This window comes from Cetorhinus maximus, chromosome 7 (assembly GCF_964194155.1).
Source record: "Cetorhinus maximus chromosome 7, sCetMax3.hap1.1, whole genome shotgun sequence".
Classification (NCBI taxonomy): Eukaryota; Metazoa; Chordata; class Chondrichthyes; order Lamniformes; family Cetorhinidae; genus Cetorhinus; species Cetorhinus maximus.
In genome coordinates, this window is record NC_135885.1 from 119,643,576 (window position 1) to 119,665,733 (window position 22,158).

Here is a 22,158-nt window from a genome sequence, read left to right on the forward strand (position 1 = left end):
TGCCGAGATAAGGCATAGCAGCAAGTCTGTGGTTTATCCGTAGGTTAATGTGGAAGTATGAATTTGGAAAAGGCCAAGAAGCAAGGCATAATATTTAATAATTTAGGTAATGTAAGATTCTGATGTATGGGGGATGGTGAAAAGAAATGTCAAGCTGTTATAAAAGCTTGGGTAGGGAGTATTCTGATCTTTGGCTGATTTGGATAAACATTTTCATCTGTAATAAGACAATAGTAAAGATAAAGAACTATGCTATGTTAACAATGTTAGCTAATGGGCCTCCTGCTTAATAAACATAAAACGTCATGCATGAGGGACACATAAGTTAACAATACAGTAATGGGCAGTAATAAAATAATGGTATACTGATCAGGTCAATAATAAAATAAGAGCAAACTAATCAGGTTGGCTTAAATGAGGTTTCACCCTACTCAAGGGTAAACTAATCAGTCACCTAATACGGTACAATGTTCGACCCAAAAAGGGTAAAAGAAGATGAGCCTTGTGACCCTTAGCACACAACCAACAGAAAGCGAATACAGATTATAGTCAACAAGGCAGCAGCAACAAGAACAGAGCAGGAGGCAGTGCCCTAATCAAATGGAAAATCTGGAGCCGGTGTGCATAAGAACAGCTTGTGACATGCAGCCTTGCTAACTACCATTTTGTTACACCACTTCTGTTTCTACTTAATAAACTGACTACTGTTTATACTAAATGCCTCGTACCCAGAGTGGTCAGTGAATATTCGGAACTAAAGGTCCCAAACATTGACTCAAACTTACATATAGATAATCTACAGTCAAATTGTGACACTTTCAGATTCTCTATGACATTGTTCCTGGTGAAACAAAGATTCAGCTTTTGCAGGGATAATGGCTTGCTGGGGTGTGTGGCACTTGGGAAGGATGCACCTCTTCACTGAAAGGATTTGGAATAAAATTGTTGATAGAAATCTCCTTGAGGTAGCAAGTGTAGCAAGAGTTTTTTTGATCATTCCTGGGTTATAAATATTTTTCTTTTACGTATTGCAGGTAATAGTTTTGATATGGATAGTGTATACATAAATAAGTATTTAGAAACCAAATATTCCAAAAAGTAAAGTCTTATTTGACTAACCTCATTGATTTCTTAGAACAGGTAACAGAGAGAATAGACAAGGGTACTGTAGTAGATGTGATATATTCAGATTTCCAGAAGGCTTTCTGCGGTACCGCATAATAGCCTAATGAATAAGGTCAGTGCATGCAAACTAAGGGAACAAGTGGGAGAATGAATAACTAACCCAGTTGCAAGAAAGAAAGCAGAGGTTAGTGGTAAAGGCTATTCAGAGTGGCAGAAGGTGAAAAGTGAAGTCATTAGGATCAGTATTGTAACCACTGTTCGCAATTTAGACTTTGGAATCAAAAACACAATTTCTCATTGTGTTATCAAAACCAAATTGGGTGTAAAAAGGTGGGTGTGGGTAGGAGGGGAGATATGAGGGTGGTGGATGGATGCCAATACTGAGGAGCATTGCTGCAAATTACATGAAAACATTGATAAACTTGTAAAATGGACATATAATTGGCAAGTGGATTTCACAAGTTTGAGGTATTATATTTGTATTAAGAAAAATGATGAGGTCACATATTGGAAAATAAGAATTTAAATGAGGTGGAGAGCAAAGCGATCTGGGAGTAAAACATACACAAAGCATTAAAAATAGCATCACATGTTATTGAGCTCATAAAAAAATCAAACCAGGCACTAGGGTTTATTAATAAGGGGAGACTATTGAAAAGTAGAGGGGTTATGCTAAACTTGTATCAAACCTTCATTAGACCACAATTAGAATACTTTATATAATTCTTGGTCACCATATTTTTAAATATTTGTTCTTGGAATTTCGGCATTGCTGGCAAGGACAGCATTTATTGCTGATCCCTAATTGTCCTTAAGAAGATGGTGCTGAGACACCTTCTTGAACTGCTACAGTCCATGTGGTATTGATGTATTCACAGTGCTGTTGGGGAGGGAGTTCCAGGACTTTGAACAAGCAACAGTAAAGAAACAGTGATGTAGTTCCAAGTCAGGATGGTGAAGGACTTGGAGAGAAATCTGCAGGTGGGGTGTTCACATGCCTCCGCTGCCCTTGTTCTTCTAGGTAGTAGAAGTCATGGGTTTTGAAGGATATACAAACAATGAAGAGGGTACAAAAAAAATTGCCAGGATGATACCAGAACTGGAAAGCTATGCCTATCATGAAATAACAAATAGGATGACTTTCTTTTCTATTGATTGATGTCTTTAAAATTGTGAAATGTTTTGATAGAGTAGACACAGAAAATTTCTACAGTGGTGAAGGCCATCAACCTAAAATAGCCGCCAAGAAATCAAAGAGGGAATTCAGCAAAATCGTCTTTATTTGGAGTGTGGTGAGAATCTGGAACCCAGTACTACAATGAGTTCTCAGGGTGACTAGGATAAATACATATAAGGAGAAGCTAGATAAATATATGAGGGACAAGAGGGTAGAAAGTTATGCTGTTGAGTTAAATGAACAAGGGTAGAAGGAGACTCAGTAGAAACATAACTGCAGGCATGGATTCATTGGTCCAAATAGTTGATTTCTATGCTCTATATTCTATGTGACTCGAGAATATATCAGCAGGTTCTGCGTGTACCATAATTTGGTGTCATTTTGGATTAACAGAGTTAGTGCCAACCATCTATGCCTATTAGGAACTTAGAAACAGGAGTATGCCAATCAGCCCTTTCAGCCTGTTTTGTCATCCAATTAGATCATGACTGATCTTTATCTCAAATTCATCTGCCTGTCTTTGTTCCATATCTTTTAATACCTTATCAAATAAAAATCTGACAATTGCAGTTTTGAAATTTGCAATTGACTGAACTGAACTCAACAACTTTTTGGATGAGAAAGATTTCTTGATTTCCACATTATCTTTGTGAGGAATTCCTTTTTGGTATCACCTCAGAATGGGCTAGCTCTAATTTAACAGTTATGTCCCCTTGTTCTGGTTTTCCGCACCAGAGGAAACAATTTCAGTTTATGTATCCTATCAAATCCTTTAAGCATCTTAAAAACCTCATCAGATCACTCCTCAATCTTCTCTACACAAAGAAATATCAGAATAGTCCATGCAACCTATTGTCATAATTTAAGTTTTTAATCCTGGTATTGTTCTAATGAATTTGTGTCACTCCCGCTTTCCAAGGCCAGTGTGAGGCATGTTGTTCAGAATTGAACTGAGGAATTTTAATGGATTCTAATGAGGGCTGTTGCAGTACTTTGTATTCCTGTCCACCAGAAATACGGGTGAACATTCCATTTGCCTTTTCAATTATTTTTTGCGCCTGTCCTCTAGCTTTTACTGACTTCTGTACGCAGACCCCAAATATTTATGTTTCTCTGTAGTATCATTTAGAAAATGCTCTGATCTATCTTTCTTAGATCAAAAGTGGATGCTGTCATATTTCCCCACAAAAATGGGTGGGTTCTGAGGTGTGGGCGTGGGGAGCATGAAATTGCATGGACGGGATTCCCTCCAGGATCCCACCTGCCCCGACCTGGTTGTGATTTTATGGTGGGGCAGGGAGGGCCTCGGAAGAGAAGCCCACCCTTGTCCCAGTCAGGGACCTTAAGATCCAGCTTAGCCTCAATTTTTAGGTTGGCGGGTGGATGACAAACCCAAAAACGTATGGCGTTCAACCTCGAGTGGGAAGTGGGGGGTGCCTCCATCAGAAGCCCCCTTCTAACTTGGGGTACCCTCCCCTTAAGGGCGGTGACCTCTGGAGATCTGCCGGCCAATCTGTTTGGCTCTCCAAGGCAGAACTTCCTCCCAGTGATGGGATGTGTTGCCCACTGACTCTTCTGACTTTTGTCACTCACTTAATCTATCAATGTCCCTTTGCAATTTTATGCCCCAATCTACTCTACTTACTGCACCACCAAGCTTAGTATCAGCAAATTTGGGAAAAAAACAGTTCCCTACTTCTTCAGTCAATTATGGATATAATGAAAAGGTGAGACCCCAGTACAGGTCCCTCAGAAACGTCACCAGTCACATGCTGCCTTTTTGAGTCCATTCCTAATATCCCTACTCTCTATATCTTGCCTGCGAACCAATTCCTTATCCATGTTAATTCCATCCACTCTCATTTTTGTTCATTGTCTCTAACATGGAACCTTAAAGTATTCTCCTGGGAGTTCCTATAAATAACATCCATTGTCACTCCCTTACACTAGTTATATCCTCAAAAAATTCAATGAGGTTCATTAGACCTTTACAAATCTATTCTGGCTCTCTCTAATCAATTGATATCTATCAAAGGGCTCAGTCATTCTGTCCCTAATGACAACTTCTAACAACAGCCATACCCATGAAGTGAGTCATCAAGCTACAATCTATATATTTTTTAAAAGATGTGTTCATAAATATATTCAGGTACCTGCTGCCATTGCAGGAATATTGATCTTCCTTTGTTACTTCACCTAACTAGCTATTTTTCAAGTGTGTACCAAGGAAGTCTCAACTGGCTTTTCAATTATGCTAGGTTGAATCCACGCCTGTCCTACAGACACATACACACGCACGCACATACCAGCAGAAATCACAGGAACCATGGCCAATAACCAATGCTCCCCTAAGCTGAGTGGGCCACCCAGCTCAGGCCATGCACAGTCAGTCTAAGTTACTGCACATGCACAACACATAAAAAAAAAATCAAAGGATCCACTCACTTAAACAAACCACCCACACACTGCATAAAAAGAAATTAGAAGGTACATTGACCATGTAGTAACTCTATACAGACTAGGAATCAAACCTGGGCCATGCTGCTTTGTATGTTTCAGTAACTGAGTTTACTTTACATTGGCAGAGCAACTGGGAGAGTTGTGCAAGATAAAGTCTTAAGTTGCCACTGTTTTATTCTTACATGGACTTCTATCATTGTAGGGGAAAATGAAATCAATGTTAAACTATTATCTATATCATTCTATGCATCTATTCCAAAGAGGAAAAAAGAACCACCTTAACGGAAATTGGGAAAAGTTTCTATTCGGTTACTCTATGGTTGTATATATTCTGCGACATTTAATCATAGATATGAGAAGCACTTAGCAGGCTCCAGCTACTCATTTATCTTTACAATTTCAGGCAGTGGGCTCCATAAACTGATTGAAACCTAGTAGGCCATGTCAACAATGCTGATGGTGATAAAATATTCTTACAGCTATCTGGATGTTAGAATTGGACATCTGCAATGTATTTGAATGGCTAGTGTCCATCAAAGCAACTCTATGAACAAGGAAGAATATTGAGATCCCAATTCCTATAGACCTCAATATAAGTTCTTTCTGTTTTTTCAGTAATCAGTAACATAAACTTTAATATTAATCATTGAATTAACTCTCCCTAACAATCGGTATCACTGTTTTATTTGAATATTTTATTTACATCATCTGCTGAGCTTCCACAATGGATGCCATATAATTAATTGAATGTGAACATCATCTACAGTCTCTTTTCATTCATTTTCAATTATTAACACAATCCACATGATAGTTCAGCACATTTTGATGATAGTAATAAGTAATAACACTGGTGTGTAAAGAGACAAATGTACACCACAACACAGCTGATATAATTACATTGAAGTACATAAGGAGGATATACGATTGCAGTAAGTAATTATGACAAAGGTAGACTTGCCAATTTGTAATTTTAAAAACAAGAACATTCATTTGTTAATTGAATCTCCACTCTTACCTTAAAAAATGAATTGGGGTTAATTTTCTCTGGGCTCCTGATAATCCACTGCTATAATTTAGCTTAAAGGGAGAGCACAGGAGATTGAGCTGATACTGGAATGAGCTGGGATTTGTTAAGAATGGTAAGTAGTGCAGAATTGTGCTGTTTTAAAATCAAACTAAAATTTGAGCTCAGTTTATAAGTTAACAACGTTACATATCCTTTCAAAGAAAATAAAGATCAACATTTCTATAAAAACAAAAAGCTAATGTTCTGCCGAAGGGTCATGAAGACTGCCGAAGGGTCATGAAGACTCGAAACGTTGACTGATTTCTTCTCCACTGATGCTGCCAGACCTGCTGAGTTTTTCCAGGTAATTTTGTTTTTGTTTTGTGATCAACATTTCTATGCACTTTTCACAACCTCAGGAAGTCCCAATGTGATTCCTAGCCAACAAAATACTTTTGAAGAGCAGTTACTGTCTTGCAAACAGCAATAAGATACTGACCTGCTTCAGAGATATCAGTGGAGGGATAAACATTGATCGGGACACCAGGAAATACTCCCATTTCTTTGAATAATGTCATATTTAAGAAAGGATGTGCTTGCATTGGAAGAGATACCTGCGTTCCTGGGATGAGGGAGTTGTCCTATGATTTTTTTAAAATTCATTCATGGGATTTGGGTTTCGTTGACTGGGCCAGCATTTATTGCCCATTCCTAGTTGCCCTTGAGAAGGTGGTGGTGAGCTGCCTTCTTGAACCGCTGCAGTCTATGCAGTGTAGGTACATCCACAGTGCGGTTAGGAAGGGGGTTCCAGGATTTTGACCCAGCAACAGTGAAGGAACGGTGATATAGTTCCAAGTCAGGATGGTGAGTGACTTGGAGGACAAGCTCCAGGTTGTGGTGCTCCCATCTATCCGCTGCCCTTGCCCTTCTAGATGGTAGTGGTTGTGGGTTTGGAGTGTGCTGTTGAAGAAGCCTTGGCGAATTCCTTCAGTGTATCTTGTAGATGGTACACAATGCTGCTACTCTGCGTCGGTGGTGGAGGGAGTGAATCTTTGTGCGTGTGATGCCAATCAAGTGGGCTGCTTTGCCCTGGACAGTGTCAAGCTTCTTGAGTATTGTGGGAGCTGCATTCATCCAGGCAAGTGGGGAGTATTCCATCACACTCCTGACTTATGCCTTGTAAATGGTGGATAGTCTTTAGGGAGTCAGGAGATGAATTACTTATTTCACGATTCCTAGCCTCTGACCTGCTGTTGTAGCCATAGTATTTATATGGCTAGTCCAGTTCAGTTTCTGGTCAATGGTAACCCCCAGGATGTTGATAGTGGGGGATTCAGTGATGGTAATGCCATTGAGCATCAAGGGGCGATGGTGGATTCTCTCTTGTTGGAGATGGTCATTGCCTGACACTTGTGTGGCGTGGATGTTACTTGCCACTTGTCAGGCTAAGCCTGGATATTGTCCAGGTCTTGCTGCATTTGGACATGGACTGCTTCAGTATCTGAGGAGTCGCGAATGGTGCTGAACATTTTGCAATCGTCAGCAAACATCCCCACTTCTGACCTTATGATGGAAGGAAGGTCATTGATGAAGCAGCTGAAGATGGTTGGGCCAAGGAACTGAGGAACCCTGAGGAACTTCTGCAGTGATGTCCTGGAGCTGAGTTGACTGACCTCCAACAACCACAAACATCTTCCTTTGTGCTAGGTATGACTCCAACTAGTGGAGAGTTTTCCCCCTGATCCCATTGACTCCAGTTTTGCTCGGGCTCTTTGATGCCGCACTCTTTCAAATGTTGTCTTGATGTCAAAGGCAGTCACTCTCACCTTACCTCAGGAGTTCAGCTCTTTTTCCAATGTTTGAACCAAGGCTGTAATGAGGTCAGGAGCTGAGTTCTGAAGGAGTGCAAAAGGGTGGATGCTGAAAAATTGTTTCAATTGGTTGGGGAATCTAAACAATTGGGGCAAAGTCTTGGGATAAGAGGCCAATCAATATGGACTGAGATGAGGAGAAAATTCTTCACTGGAAGGGCTGTGAACTATCGGAATTCCTAACCCAGGGGGTTGTGGATGATCCATTGTTGAATACATTTCAGGCTGGGATGGACAGATTTTTGGTTTCTCAGGGAATAATGGGATATGGGGAGCAGTGGAAAAATGGTGTTGAAAATCAGTCATGATCATATGATGAGCCATATAGTCAACTCCTGCTCCTATTTCTTATGTTCTTTTGCTTTTATCATGGGCCATTTCAGGTCCTTATCCCATCGTCACTGGTTGGGGTTGGTGGTGGAGGGTCCACTTCATGAGGGGAGATAGCAGCTTTAGCTGTGTGGGCTGCTGGCAGGCCAGTGGGTGTCCTCCTTTTATGGCCCTTTGGGCCCATCGGAGGCAACCCCACCAAGGTCATCTCCCCACCTTTAGCCCTCCCTCTGGCCTATTGAATCTGTACCCCTTACTCCCTTGGTGAGACCCCTGACCCTCACTTACCTTGGCTCCTCAGAGTGGTGGGACTGCCTGTAGTCCCAACATTCATCACCACTCCCAGTGGCATCACTGGACTCCAGAAATGCTGACCATATGATAGGTGGGATTTTCTCCCAAGTAAAGGGCAGAAGTCTTAACTTAAAGCAATTAACACTGGCCCCAGCTGGCCCCAAAGTGCTGCAGGGCAGCCTTTTTAGCGGGGGGTGTTGGTGGGGGCAAGTGGGAATGTGGGGCTAATAAAATCCAGCTCCAAGTTTCCATGAAAGTGTTGGTGAAGGAGAGGGAGAAGCCCTGAGGAAATTCATTCTGTCGCTCGATAGTACAAAACGTATATATTTCTTAAAAGTGAGAATTGTTGTCAAAGCTTTTCATCTTGCACTCACCAAGACGAACACAAGAATGTCAAATTTCAAATGATCACAACAATTTATACTACAGGAGAAAAGAATGATGATTTGTTGGCAAGTCTACTCTGACTGGCTAAGGTGTTGCTCTGGAGAAAGCAATGGGAAACTACAGGGTCGCCAAGCTCTTGATTAATCCAAAAAAGGTGCGAGGCTTGAACATGTTACTTTTGTTTGAAGAGAGCAGGTCCCTATGTATGAAAATACATATGTCACTTATAACATGCATAAATTAACCATGTTACGAACTTGACTGATTATTTAAATTGGACAAAAGCAAAATACCGCGGATGCTGGAAATCTAAATTAAAAACAGAAAATGCTGGAAAAACTCAGCAGGTCTAGCAGCATCTGTGGAGAGAGAAACAGAGTTAATGTTTCAAGTTTGTATGACTCTTCTTCAGCTCTGACCCTACCCTTATTTTATTTTGTTGCATACACAGCAACGTGCACTGATAGGAGTCAGGAAGATGATTCATTTGCCCCCTACCTCTCACAGGGTTGCTGAAACTAATTGTAGAGTCACAGCTGCTGACCCAGCTGAGATCAGCGAACTCAGTACTGACTGGGAATTGGACCAGCGATCTTCCTGATATATATGACATAATACCTCACTGCATTGCTTATTTATCTACTGATCCTATTTCACCAGAACATCAAGACCAACAAGACAGCCATTTGCATTACTCTACTGCATTTAATGCAATAAAATATCCCAAGGCACTTCATAGAAGCATAATGAGACAAAAAAAGCCAAATAAGGAACCAATAGTGCAGGTGACCGAAAACTTGGACAAAGATGTAGGTTTTAAGGAGAGCCTCAAAACAGAAGAAAGAAGTTGAAATCATACACACTTGTTTAACTTAGCAAATATTTGCCCTAGAATATTAATTATATATACATTTTATATTAAGGTGCAAACTTAAATTGAGTTGTACAATTAAAAGAGAAGCCTGTAGATGGTGTTGCTAAATTTAGTGTAAATTTTAAAATCACATGATAAACTTCAATTATCTCATCCCTGCACGGATAATATCAATTAGGCTAATCGTGATTATTTTCAGATCACGGATAACCTCAAATCCATTTAATATATACACTAAGGCAGAACAACAGACAAGTTCTGATCCCATGTTAACAACCAGATGATTCCACTAATTTTACATCTAGCCGACATTTCTCGGAACAAATTGAATAGGAAATAAAACCCTTAACCCTGCTGCCTTGGAGAAAGCTTATTTTAAACATAAAATTGTTAAATTAGCTGTTCCATATATGCTGTTGACTAATTAATAATTATTCAAAATAAGATGGAGGTCATTGAGTTAATGACCCCTGAATTCTGGGGCAGGGTGAAGGAAGAGGATGGTGGTTCACTCCACTGTTCTGACTGTTGGAGATAGGTCATTTGCATTTCTGAAATGGGCACATTGCATCAACAAGGGCACTTCTATAGTGAGATGGACACTGAATGAGTAGTGAATTAGGTTCACATGGGAATTCAGTGCACACGGGAAAGTGGTGTGGTATACGTAGGAATTATTCTAAGTTAATTAAGTGAGTATTTAAGTTAACTAAATAAAGTTAAGTAATAATGGCAGGATGGGTGTGATGTTGCAGCAGTGGAATGTGGGTCTTTTTGGATGCCCAGGCAATCCAGGACAAACACATCTGCAGGAAGTGTAAGCAGCTTGAGGAATTCTGGATCAGGATTATTGATCTGGAAGCTGAACTGCAGACACTGAACAACATAAGGGAGGGGGGAAATACCTGGACACTTTGTTCCAGAAGATGGTCACACTTCTTAGAATACGATCATCTGTTTCGGTTAGCAGTGAAGGACAGGAGGATGTGAACTTGAGTCAGGTAGGTAATGGGACTGAGCCGACAGTAGTAGAGGAGCCTCAGACTTTGCAATTGTCAAACAGATTTGAAGTGCCCACAACCTGTGTGGATGAAAGTGAGGTCTGCAATGTCGATGAGTAGGCTGGCCATGGCACTGTGGTACAGGAAGCAGTTCAAGTGGGGAGAACAAACAGAAATGTAGTGGTAGTAGAGGACAGCATTAGTGAGGGGGATTGACTGTTCTCTGCAGCAAAGAGCGAGAGTCCAGAAGGCTGTGTTGCCTGACTGGTGCCAGGGTTTGGGATATTTGCTCAGTGATGGAGAGCAACTTGCAGTGGGAGGGGGAGAATGCAGGTGTTGGGGCCCATGTAGGTACCAACGACATAGGCAGGACAAGAATAGAGGTTCTACATAGTCAGTATGAGAAGCTAGGCACCAATTTTAAGAAGCAAAACTTCAAAGGTAATAACCTCTGGATTATTATCTGAGCTACATGCAAATTAGCATAGGGAAGACAAGATTAGAGAGATGAATGTGTGGCTCAAAGACTGGTGTGGGAGAAGTGGGTTCTGGTTTTTGAGGCACCGGCACCAGTACTGGGAAAGTGGGGGCTGTACCGTTGGGACGGTCTACACTTGGACTTGCTGTGACGAGTGTTTTTGCAAATCGCATAACTATGGAAGTAGAGAGGGCTTTCAGCTAAACAAGGGGGGGTGAGTGATCAAGTTTGGTAGATGTGGCAAATCAAGGAGTAGAATCAAGGCAGCGGACCGTAATAGTAATATGGGAAATGATGGTCATAGAATAGCAGGAAGAGGCAGAGAAATAAAACCTCAGAATGCACTAATAGTCAAAACTAGATGTTACAAAAATGACAAAAACACAAAACTGAAGGCTCTGTGTCTGAATACGTGAAGTATTCAGAACAAAGTGAATGAATTGATAAGCGCACATTGGAGTAAATAAATATGATCTGATAGCCATTTCAGAGCCATGGCTGCAGGATGACAAGGATTGGGTCCTGAATATTGAGGGGTATATGGCATTCAAGAAAAATAGGAAGCTAGGTAAAGGTGGAGGGGTAGCGCTGTTGATCAAGGATGGCATTGGTGCAATAGTTAGAGATGACCTTGGTTCAGGAGATCAGGATGTAGAATGTAGGATGTAGAATCGGTTTGGGTGGAGATGAGGAGTAGTATGGGAAATAAGTCACTAATGGGAATGGTCTACAGGCCCCCTAAACATAACCACAATTTAGGGTAAAGTATATAAGAATAAATATTATGTACTTGTGATAATGGTACGAAAATCATCATGGGTGATTTTAGTCTAAATATAAACTAGTAAAATCAGATTGGCAGTAGTAGCTTGGATGAGGAGTTCATAGAATGCTTTCAAGATAGTTTCTTATAACAGCATGTTTTGGAACCAGAGAGCAGGTTATATTAGACTTGGCATTGTGTAACGTGTCAGCATTAATTAATGGCCTCAGAGTGAAGGCAGCCCTCGGTGGCAGTGACCACAACATGATTGAATTTTACAACCAGTTTGAAAGGGAGAAGAGAGGGTCTAAGGCTAGTATAATAAACTTAAATCTGGACAACTATCTGGGCATGAAAGCTGAGACAGCTGTAGTGAGCTGGGAAACTAGGCTAAGGGACTGATCAATGGAGAAGCAGTGGCAGACATTTAAGGGCATATTTCAGGATACTTGGAGTAAGTATATTCCTACTATAATGAAAAATTCTAAAGGGAGGACCCACCATCCGCGGTTAATTAAAGAAGTTAAGGAAAGCATCAAACTTAAGGTAAAAGCATATAACTGCACGAAGATGAGTGGCAAGTCAGATGACTGGTCAGAATACAAAGGACAGCAGAGAATGACTAAAAGGTTAATCAGGAGCAAGGAATCAGAGGATGAGAGGAAGCTAGCTCGAAATGCAAAAATGGATGGCAAGAGTTTCTACAGGTATTTAAAAAGAAAAGAGTAAGTACAGTGTATGTTGGTCCTTTAGAGAGTGACGATGGGGAGTTAATAGTAGATAATAAGGAAATGAACAAATATTTTGCTTCTACCTACAATATAGAGGATACAAAACACATTCCAGTTAGAGCTCTAAATCAGGAGGTGGAAGGGAGAAGGGAACATGGTGAAATTACAATCACTGGGGAAGTGGTACTGAGCAAATTGATGGAGATGCAGGCTGACAAGTTTCTGGGTCCAGATGGACTCCATCCTAAGGTCTTAAAAGAGGTGGCTAATGAGGTAGTAGATGCGTTGGTGTTAATTTTCCAAATTCCCTAGGTTCTGGAAAGGCTCCATCAGACAGGAAGGTAGCAAATATAACCCTCTATTCAAGAAGGGAGGGAGGCAGAAAACAGGAAATTATAAGCCAGTGAGCTTGATGTTTCTCATGGGGAAGGTGTTAGAATCGATCATTAAGGAAGTTATAGCTGAGCAGTTAGAGTAATTCAAGGTAATCAGGAAGAGTCAGCATGTTTTTGTGAAAGGGAATCAATTTATTGGAATTCTTTGAAGGAGTAACATGCGCTGTGGATAAAGGGGAGCCTGTAGATGTGCTGTACTTGGATTTCCAGAAGGCATTTGATAAGGTGCCATGCCAAAATTTATTGTGGAAAATAAAAGCCCATGGTGTTGGGGGCAATGTATTAGCATGAATAGAAGGTTGGCTGGCTGGCAGAAAACAGATAGTTTGCATAAATGGGTATTTTTTCTGATTGGCAGGATGTGACAAGTGGAATCCCGCAGGGGTCTGTGCTGGGCCCTCAACTTGTTACAATTTATATCAATGACTCAGATGAGGGGAGTGAAGGCATGGTAGATAAATTTACAGATGACACAAACATAAGTAGGAAAGTATGTTGTGAAGAGGACAAAAGGAGGTTTTAGATGGATATAGATAGTTTGAGTGAGTTGGCAAAAATGTGGCAGATGGAGAATAATGTAGGAAAATGTAAAGTTTTTCACTTTGGCAGGAAGAATAAAAAATCAGATTACTACCTAAACGGAGAACGGCTGCAGAATTCTGAGCTGTAGAGGGATCTAGGTGTTCTCATGCATGACTCACAAAAAGTATGCAAGTAAAGGATGTAATTAAGAAGGTGAGTGAGATGTTATCCTTTATTACAACAGGAATTGAACATCAAAGTAATGATGTTGTGCTTTAGTTATACAGGGCATTGGTAAGGCCACATCTCAAATATTGGGCAGGATTTTTACCTCGCCGGGCGGGCGTGGCGGGCAGGCCCGGGAGCTGTTGTGAAACCGACCATCGCCCACGTTCGGGCTCCGACTGCAATTTCACACCGGCTGGCCAATCAACGGGCAGCCAGCGTGAATGGCACGCTGCAAAGCTGAGCACTGCCTGGGCGGGGAGGGGGGTGCGTGCGAGAGGAGGGCGTGCGCGGTGGTTTAATCATGCGCGCGGGTGCGTACACTGAAAACTCTCTGAAGGCACAGAGATGCCTCAGGGAGCTGAAGATTTTTACAAACATAAATAAAGAATTGAAAGATGTTAAAAACATTTCCCCTCATGTGACTCTGTCATATGAGCAGGGATATGTTATAAATGAGATTCACACATTTTCATTTTATTTTTAATTCCTGCTGGAAACCTCACTCCGCCCATGGATGAGGTTTCATAAAAAATCCAAAGGATGCCTGGCCGATTTGCCTGCCTGCCAAGTGTAAGGTTTGATGGGCAGTGAAAAATTTCATCTAATTATTACTTTAATGGTCTTAGTAGGCCTGTTAATTGTCAGCGGGCGCGCTGCTGACTCCCGCGCTCGCCCACCGTCCAAAATGTCGCGTGGGTGCGTGATGATGTTGGGACACTCGCCTGACGTCGTTGCGGATCATTTACACTTGATTGGGTCGGGTGTGTGACCACTCACTCAGTGAAAAATCCTGCCCATTGAGTGCAGATTTGGTCTCCTTATTTAAGGAAGGAAGTAAATGCATTTGAGGTGGTTCAGAGGAGGATTATTAGATTGCTACCTGGAATGTGTGGGTTGTCTTATGAGAAAAGGTTAGACAGACTGGCTTGCTTCCGCTGAAGTTTAGAAGAATGAGGGGTGACTTGATTTAAGTGTATAAGATCCTGATCAGTCTTGACAAGGTGGACATGGAAAGGATGTTTCCTCTCGCGGGCGAGTCCAAAACTAGGGGTCACAGTTTTAAAATTAGGGTTCACTCTTTTAGGATAGAGATGAGGAGACTTTGGAACTCTCTGCCTCCAAAGGCAGTGGAGGTGGAGTCATTGAATATTTTTAAGGTGGTGGTAGTAGATAGATTCTTGTTAGGCAAGGGAATCAAAGGCTATTGGAGGTAGATGGGAATGTGGAATTTGAAACACAAACAGATCAGCCATGATCTTAATGAACAGCAGAGCAGGCTTGAGTGGCTGAATGGCCTACTTCTGCTCATATTTTGTATGTTCATATGCCTTACAATGCCAACAGGGATATCAGAGCGGGGCTGTTAATCTAATTGCAGAAACTCACGGAGTCGCAGGAGAAGTTCATTTTCTTCAAAGCTTTAGCATCTAGCGTAACAAACGGATCTTTTTCAGGAAAGTAATTGATGCTCTCTAATAAATGTTTGAGCTGTTTTACACGCCTCAATCAGACACACACTATTATGGGTTCCCCTGAGCCCGGTAGATGGAATGAAGGACAGGGAAGACTGGGAACTCCCCCAGATATGCCCACTTGTGCAGGTATGCTAGCAAAACACTCATGCATATCACAGCCACCAGAAATTAGTGAAATTTGACCAGCTTCTGACCCAAATATTCAGCTCCCTGGATGGAAACTTTCTACCCCACGAATTTTGGACCAACTTTCTATATTTAGATTCGATTTTCAGTTTAATCTTGACCTTTCTACACCTGTCCGAATTTGAACCAATATCCTTAAAATTTAGAAAAGTGGTTGTCAACGTTTGCTAAACATGGAATCAATGGCCTTCTGAACCAAACCATCATCTGAAGCAGCTTTATTAGGATTCAGAGAGAAACCTGATCTTGGTGAAGGTTGAATACTTTTGAAATTAACTGTGAAAGTGTCAACTCCCTGCTGATAAAACTGCCTCATTTATAGGATAGAGCAGTTTCACCAGCAGAGGAAAGAAGTGATGGCCAACAAACAAATGTCACAGCCAGTCTGGCTGCCTTCAAGTTACTTCAGGTCACCGTATTCTATCTGAATGACAAGTGAAGTACTTTTGATGTACTTACCATAATTGGAATTTCTGTATTCAGCAAAATGAAATGAACATAACATGTGTTTGTTTTTTTTAAAATTTCATGCCTGTCAACTACTGTACATTTATTTTAACGTAACATTTTCTTTGAACTAGGCCACTTTTATCCTGACAGATGGATAGCTACAGTTTTGATGAGTATTCCAAAAAAAGGACATTCAAATACCTCAGCTTTGCCACCGGTGAGAGCAGGAGGATTTGAGGTAATTAGGCTATCAGTGGTCCCATCTATAAATTGTGGCAAGGTCAAAGAATAAGATGTAATGCTGACTTGAAATTGACTGAGTGGATGCAATTTGCTCAAATTGAATTTATGGAATCATCTTCTTTGTAGCAATACAATGGAGTCAATGCTTACATGTATGCATGCTCTGTTAGGACAGGCATTGCACTTTCAGATCTGTGAAAGATTTTCAAAATTTGCACAAAGTCTTTTTTTTCTTAAAGAACTTTGAATTATTCAATAGTTCAAATTAAGCAATTTAAAATTAAACAGCGCAGGTGGTGATTTCTGTGTGATTCAGTTTGAATTAACAGATAATTTGAATTGAGCAATTAAGAGGAGTAGACTGTACAGAAAATTAAATACCAAATTCATAAGGAATTATTAACTAATGTGTGATCAAGTCATTATAGGAATTATTCCAAGCCTGACAGTTGCTCTAATATTGACTTTGCTGTTTAATGTGTGCTCCTCCTCAAGAAAACTCAGAATAGAGATCAAGAAGGTCATTTTTGTTGTCCATGCTGTCCTTTGGAAATCTGGCCTGCTGGTATCACATATAAAACCGGGAGATGCACTGAAAATGATTTTGCAACCATTAAAATGAAAAGGACACGTACATGGCAATGTTTCTGACATGGATTTCTGTTGGGTGAGGCTTCCCACTGATTGTACAGACCAGTAAGATCAGACTTTAGGTGGTAAATTCACTAGACCTTCTCATTTTCAAACAGGAATTTTCTGACAAGTAAATCATGAAGTTTATTAGTTCTCCTAACCCAATGATACAAATATTGAAGTATCTTTTAATTTATTTTTTAACTAATCACTTATCTGCATCTTCCAGGCACAGTATCAGTCCAGGTTAGTGTTATGCCCAATTAAATGCCAGCCATGTCCCCTGGACAGCACACCACATCAACAGGTGGAAGTAACCCAATTTGCTTCTCTGATAAAGGCCTCCAAGGGGCTTTAGATAGGAACCTCAAATCCATGGGTCTATTACCAAGCCAGACGCTAAAAATCAGTCTTGATCCCTACAGGGAGTTATCACTGACACTATCAACTCCCAAATCCCTCACAGCACAGAAAGAAGTGAAAACACTGGATAATAACAGGCTATGGTTCCATGTCATCACTCTCTCTTACCCCTGGTACACTCTGGGCACTATCACACTGGCACAGGCAGTCAGCAGCACCTAGAGGAGAGTATGAGAGGAAGATCCTGGGACAGGCAGTCAGCAGCACCTAGAGGAGAGTGTCAGATAGGACCCTGGGACAGACAGTCAGCAGCACATAGAGGAGAGTGCAAGAGGAGGACCCTGGGACAGGCAGACAGCAGCACCTAGAGGAGAGTGCGAGAGGATGACCCTGGGACAGGTAGACAGCAGCACCTAGAGGAGAGTGTCAGATAGGACCCTGGGACAGACAGTCAGCAGCACGTAGAGGAGAGTGCAAGAGGAGGACCTGTTTCTAACTGCCAGAGCCGAAGTGTGATGTCAAAGGAAAACAGGTAGGTGACTGGTGGGTATCTCTTCCGCGTCTGTTTTGATCGTCCAAGTGGTTTACATCAGGGGATGTTATTACAGCTGAAGAGTACAGTTAAGAAATTCACTTTTAAAAATATTTAACATCCAAATTAATTAATTAAATAGAATAGAGATGGCTGGGCAGGCGATGTGTTACAGCTGTAGTATGTGGGAACTGGTGGATGCTGGTGTGATCCACGGTGACCACATCTGCAGCAAGTGTTGGCTGCTTGAGGAACTTCGGCTCAGAGTTGATGAGCTGGAGTCAGAGCTGCAGACACGGTGACACATAAGGGAGAGGGAGAGTTACCTGGACATTGTGTTTCAGCAGACAGTCACACCCCTTAGATTAATTATTTAAAATTTGGACCATGGTCAGGGACAGGAGGGTGTGACTGCAAGTGAGGCAGGTATAGGGATCCAAAATTTAGCTTTGGTGGAGCCTCAGCCAATGCCCTTGTCCAATAGGTATGAGGTTCTTGCTCCCGGTGTGGACGAAGGCACAGGGTGCAGCAAGGATGAGGGAACTGACCACAGCATCGTGGTACAGAGCGTCAATCAAGTGGGGGGAGAAAAGAGAAATGTAGCAGTAATAGGGGATAGCATAGTTAGGGGAATAGATATTGTTCCCTGCAGCAAAGGCAGAGAGTCCCAAAGCTGTGTTGCCTACCTGGTTCCAAGGTTAAGGACATCTCTTCTGGGCTAGAGAGGAGCTTGGAGTGGGAGGGGAAGGATCCAGTTGTTGTGGTCCACATAGGTAGGACTAAGAAAGAGGTTCTCCTGAGGGACTACGAGCAGCTCGGGGCTAAATTAAAAAAGCAGAACCACAAAGGTAATAATCTCCGGATTACTATCTGAGCCATGTGCAAATTTGAGCAGGGTAAATAAGATTAGAGAGGTAAATGCATGGCTCAAAGATTGGTGTGGGAGAAATGCGTTCCGATTCATGAGGCACTGGTACCAGTACTGGGGAAGGAGAGAGCTATTGCTGATAGTGGCAAAGGTAAGAATAGCAGAATGCGATAAAAACACTCTGAAAAGAACAACATGAACAAGTAACAGATGGCATTTGTGGGGTGGGGTGGGGGGAGTGGCTGGTGGTGGGTAAAAAAGGATCGATAATGGGATAAAAAGGGGGGATAAAAAAGGGGATAAAACCATGAATAAAAATAAAAGTAAAAATAAGTGGATTAAAAATAAAAATGAATATTGAAGAAAAGGATAAAAAAGGGGTGAAGATAGAGGAGAGAGTGCATGGTCTGAAGTTGTACAGTTGATATCAACAGCTTAAGTTGTACATTTGAGTTCAACAACTTCAGAGAGAAGTATAATGGCATCCTTGGAGGTTGGTTTGCTGAGAAAATTTGCCTCGGGCTGATTTTCCCAGGAACGGACTGTGTGTGATGTCAGTAACCCACACGGCAATATTGGGAAGTCATTTGAGGTTATTGAGGAAGCAATCGGGAGCCATTTTCCCTGGACGATAGAATTTTATTAGCAATGCCCGGAATCATGCAGTGTCTGTGCCTCATCAGCTCCCAGGAGGTGAATGCACAGTTGGAGCCAAAGCATCATGAATTTGACATACAATCTGAACTTAAATGGACAATCCGGCAAGCCTGAGTGCATCCACAGCCATTATGGCTGTAGTTTCCCATTGAGACCAGTGTCATGATTGGTACTCAGGTGAAGTAATGCCTGAGGCTCCTTCAGCCTCATCTTGCATCCATTTTCTCTCTGACCTCCTGTGTGCCAGTCTCTTCAGCAGCTCTCTTCCTGTAGCTACAATGAAGGCTCTCGACCACCCTTTAAATCTCACACCCTGATTTGCCGTCGCAATCCTAGAGGTGGGTTCCTAATTGGACACTGAAGATTGAACTGGAAGGCACACCACTCCGTTCACTTTGTTATGGATCTGAAAATTAAACCATCTTCTGTTTAAACACTAAGGTGGCAAAATTCAGTCAAGGCATCTGTCATCCAACGGATGCATGTTCTAATAGCTCTCTGGTTAATGTTGCAAAGATCCCACGTGGTAGATTTTGAGCCAAAGTTGAGGGTTGTTGTCATTTTAATTGGTACAATCAGAATAGTAGGTTGTGGCAGAGATGCCTAATGGCATCCTTGGAGAGCTGCAGCAGTTGGATGAACAACAGCTGAGAGGGATCCAACCCTGTACACATGAAGGCGAACGTTGTACCTGGTAAGCTTCTGCCCTTCCAGCCTGATTTTCCCAATTGCATCACACTGTTACTGCAACTCTTCCTCTGTTATGATAGCATTAAATGTCATTCCCTTTGGGAAAGTCATCCCTTATCAGTAGGTCAATCAGATTATGGGCTTGGAAGTGAGGGAAATTGGAAATTCCAAAATCTTTTTTGGGGAAGAGGGGAAAGCAATTAAATGAAGTGCAGATGCCAATGGTTAAAAAAGGAGGGAAGAGATTATAAAAAGGAGTGCGGAAGCTGGTAATCAGTAAGCAAAGCTAATGCACATTTCAGCTCACCAAGACCTCACTTATACTTGTTTGAAGTGCTGTGACCTGTTTTGCCAGTAATTTGGAGAGCAATATTACATTGATTTGTGATATACACTCAGGAAGCACCTGTGAACTTGAGCAGTGCAGTGCAGGGCTTTTAGGCCGACGGGTATGCATGTTCGGTGGGCCTGGTAGCAGCTGATGTACAGACTCCGACCCCCGATTTCATGCTGGCTGGCCAAGTAACAGCCAGCCTGTGAGAAGCACGCGCTGAAAGGCTCAGTGCCGCCAAGATGGGGGCAGGAGGAAGGTGAGCACTGAAGTCAGCACAGAATCACAGGATCACACAGTGCAGAAGAGGCCCTTCGGCCCATCGAGTCTGCACCGACAGGTGAGAAACACATGATCTACCTACCCAACCCCATTTACCAGCACTTGGACCGTAGCCTTGAATGTTATGATGTGCCAAGTGTTCATCCAGGTACTTTTTAAAGGATGTGAGGCAACCCACCTCCACCACCCTCCCAGGCAGCGCATTCCAGGCCATCACCGCCCTCTGGGTAAAAAAGTTTTTCCTCATATCCCTCCTAAACCTCCTGTCCCTCACCTTGAACCTATGCCCCCTTGTGACTGATCCTTCAACTAAGGGGAACAGCTGCTCCCTATCCACCCTGTCCATGCCCCTCATAATCTTGCACACCTTGATCAGGTTGCCCCTCAGTCATCTCTGCTCCAACAAAAACAACCCAAGTCTGTCCAACCTCTCTTCATAACTTAAATGTTTCATCCCAGGCAACATCCTGGTGAATCTCCTCTGCACTCCCTCCAGTGCAATCACATCCTTCCTACAATGTGGCGACCAGAACTGCACACAGTACTCCAGCTGTGGCCTCACCAAGGTTCTGTACAACTCCAACATGACCTCCCTACTTTTGTAATCTATGCCTCGATTGATAAAGGCAAGTGTCCCATATGCCTTTTTCACCATCCCACTAACATACCCCTCTGCCTTCAAAGATCTATGGACACACACGCCAAGGTCCCTTTGTTCCTCGGAACTTCCTAGTGCCATGCCATTCATTGAATACTTCCTTGTCAAATTACTCCTTCCAAAGTGTATCACCTCACACTTTTCAGGGTTAAATTCCATCTGCTCCTTATCTGTCCATTTGACCATCCCGTCTATAGCTTCCAGTAGCCCAAGACACTCAACCTCACTGTTAACCACCGGGCCAATCTTTGTGTCATCCACAAACTTACTAATCTTACCCCCCACATAGTCATCTATGTCGTTTATATAAATGACAAATAATAGGGGACCGAGCACAGATCCCTGTAGTACGCCACCGGACACTGGCTTCCAGTCACTAAAGCATCCTTCTGTCATCACACTCTGCCTCCTACAACTAAGCCAATTTTGAATCCACTTTATCAAATTGCCCTGTATCCCATGTGCCTTTGCCTTCTTTATAAGTCTCCCATGTTGGAACTTGTCAAAGGCTTTGCTGAAATCCATACAAACTACATCAACTGCACTACCCTCATCTACACACCTGGTCACCTCCTCAAAAAATTCAATCAAATTTGTTAGGCATGACCTCACTCTGACAAAGCCATGCTGACTATCCCTGATCAAACCTTGCCTCTCCAAGTGGAGATAGATACTCTCCTTCAGAAATTTCTCCAATGGTTTCCCTACTACTGACATGAGACTCATTGGCCTGTAGTTCCCTGGCTTATCTCTACAACCCTTCTTAAATAGCGGAACCAAATTAGCTGTTCTCCAGTCCTCTGGCACCTGCCCCGTGGACAGAGAGGAATTAAAAATTTGGGTCAGAGCCCCTGCGATCTCCCCCCTTGCCTCCCTCAGCAGTCTGGGACACAAATCATCCGGACCTGGAGATTTGTCCACTTTTAAGCCTGCCAACACCCCCAATACCTTGTCACTGCCTATATCAATTTGTTTAAGAACCTCGCAGTCTCTCTCCCGTTTGATACCTTCTTCCTTATTCTCTTGGGTGAAGACGGATGTGAAGTATTCAATCAACACTCTACTGATGTCCTCTGGCTCCACCCATAGATTGCCCCCTTGGTCCCTAATGGGCCCTACTCTTTCCCTGGTTATCCTCTTCCCATTGA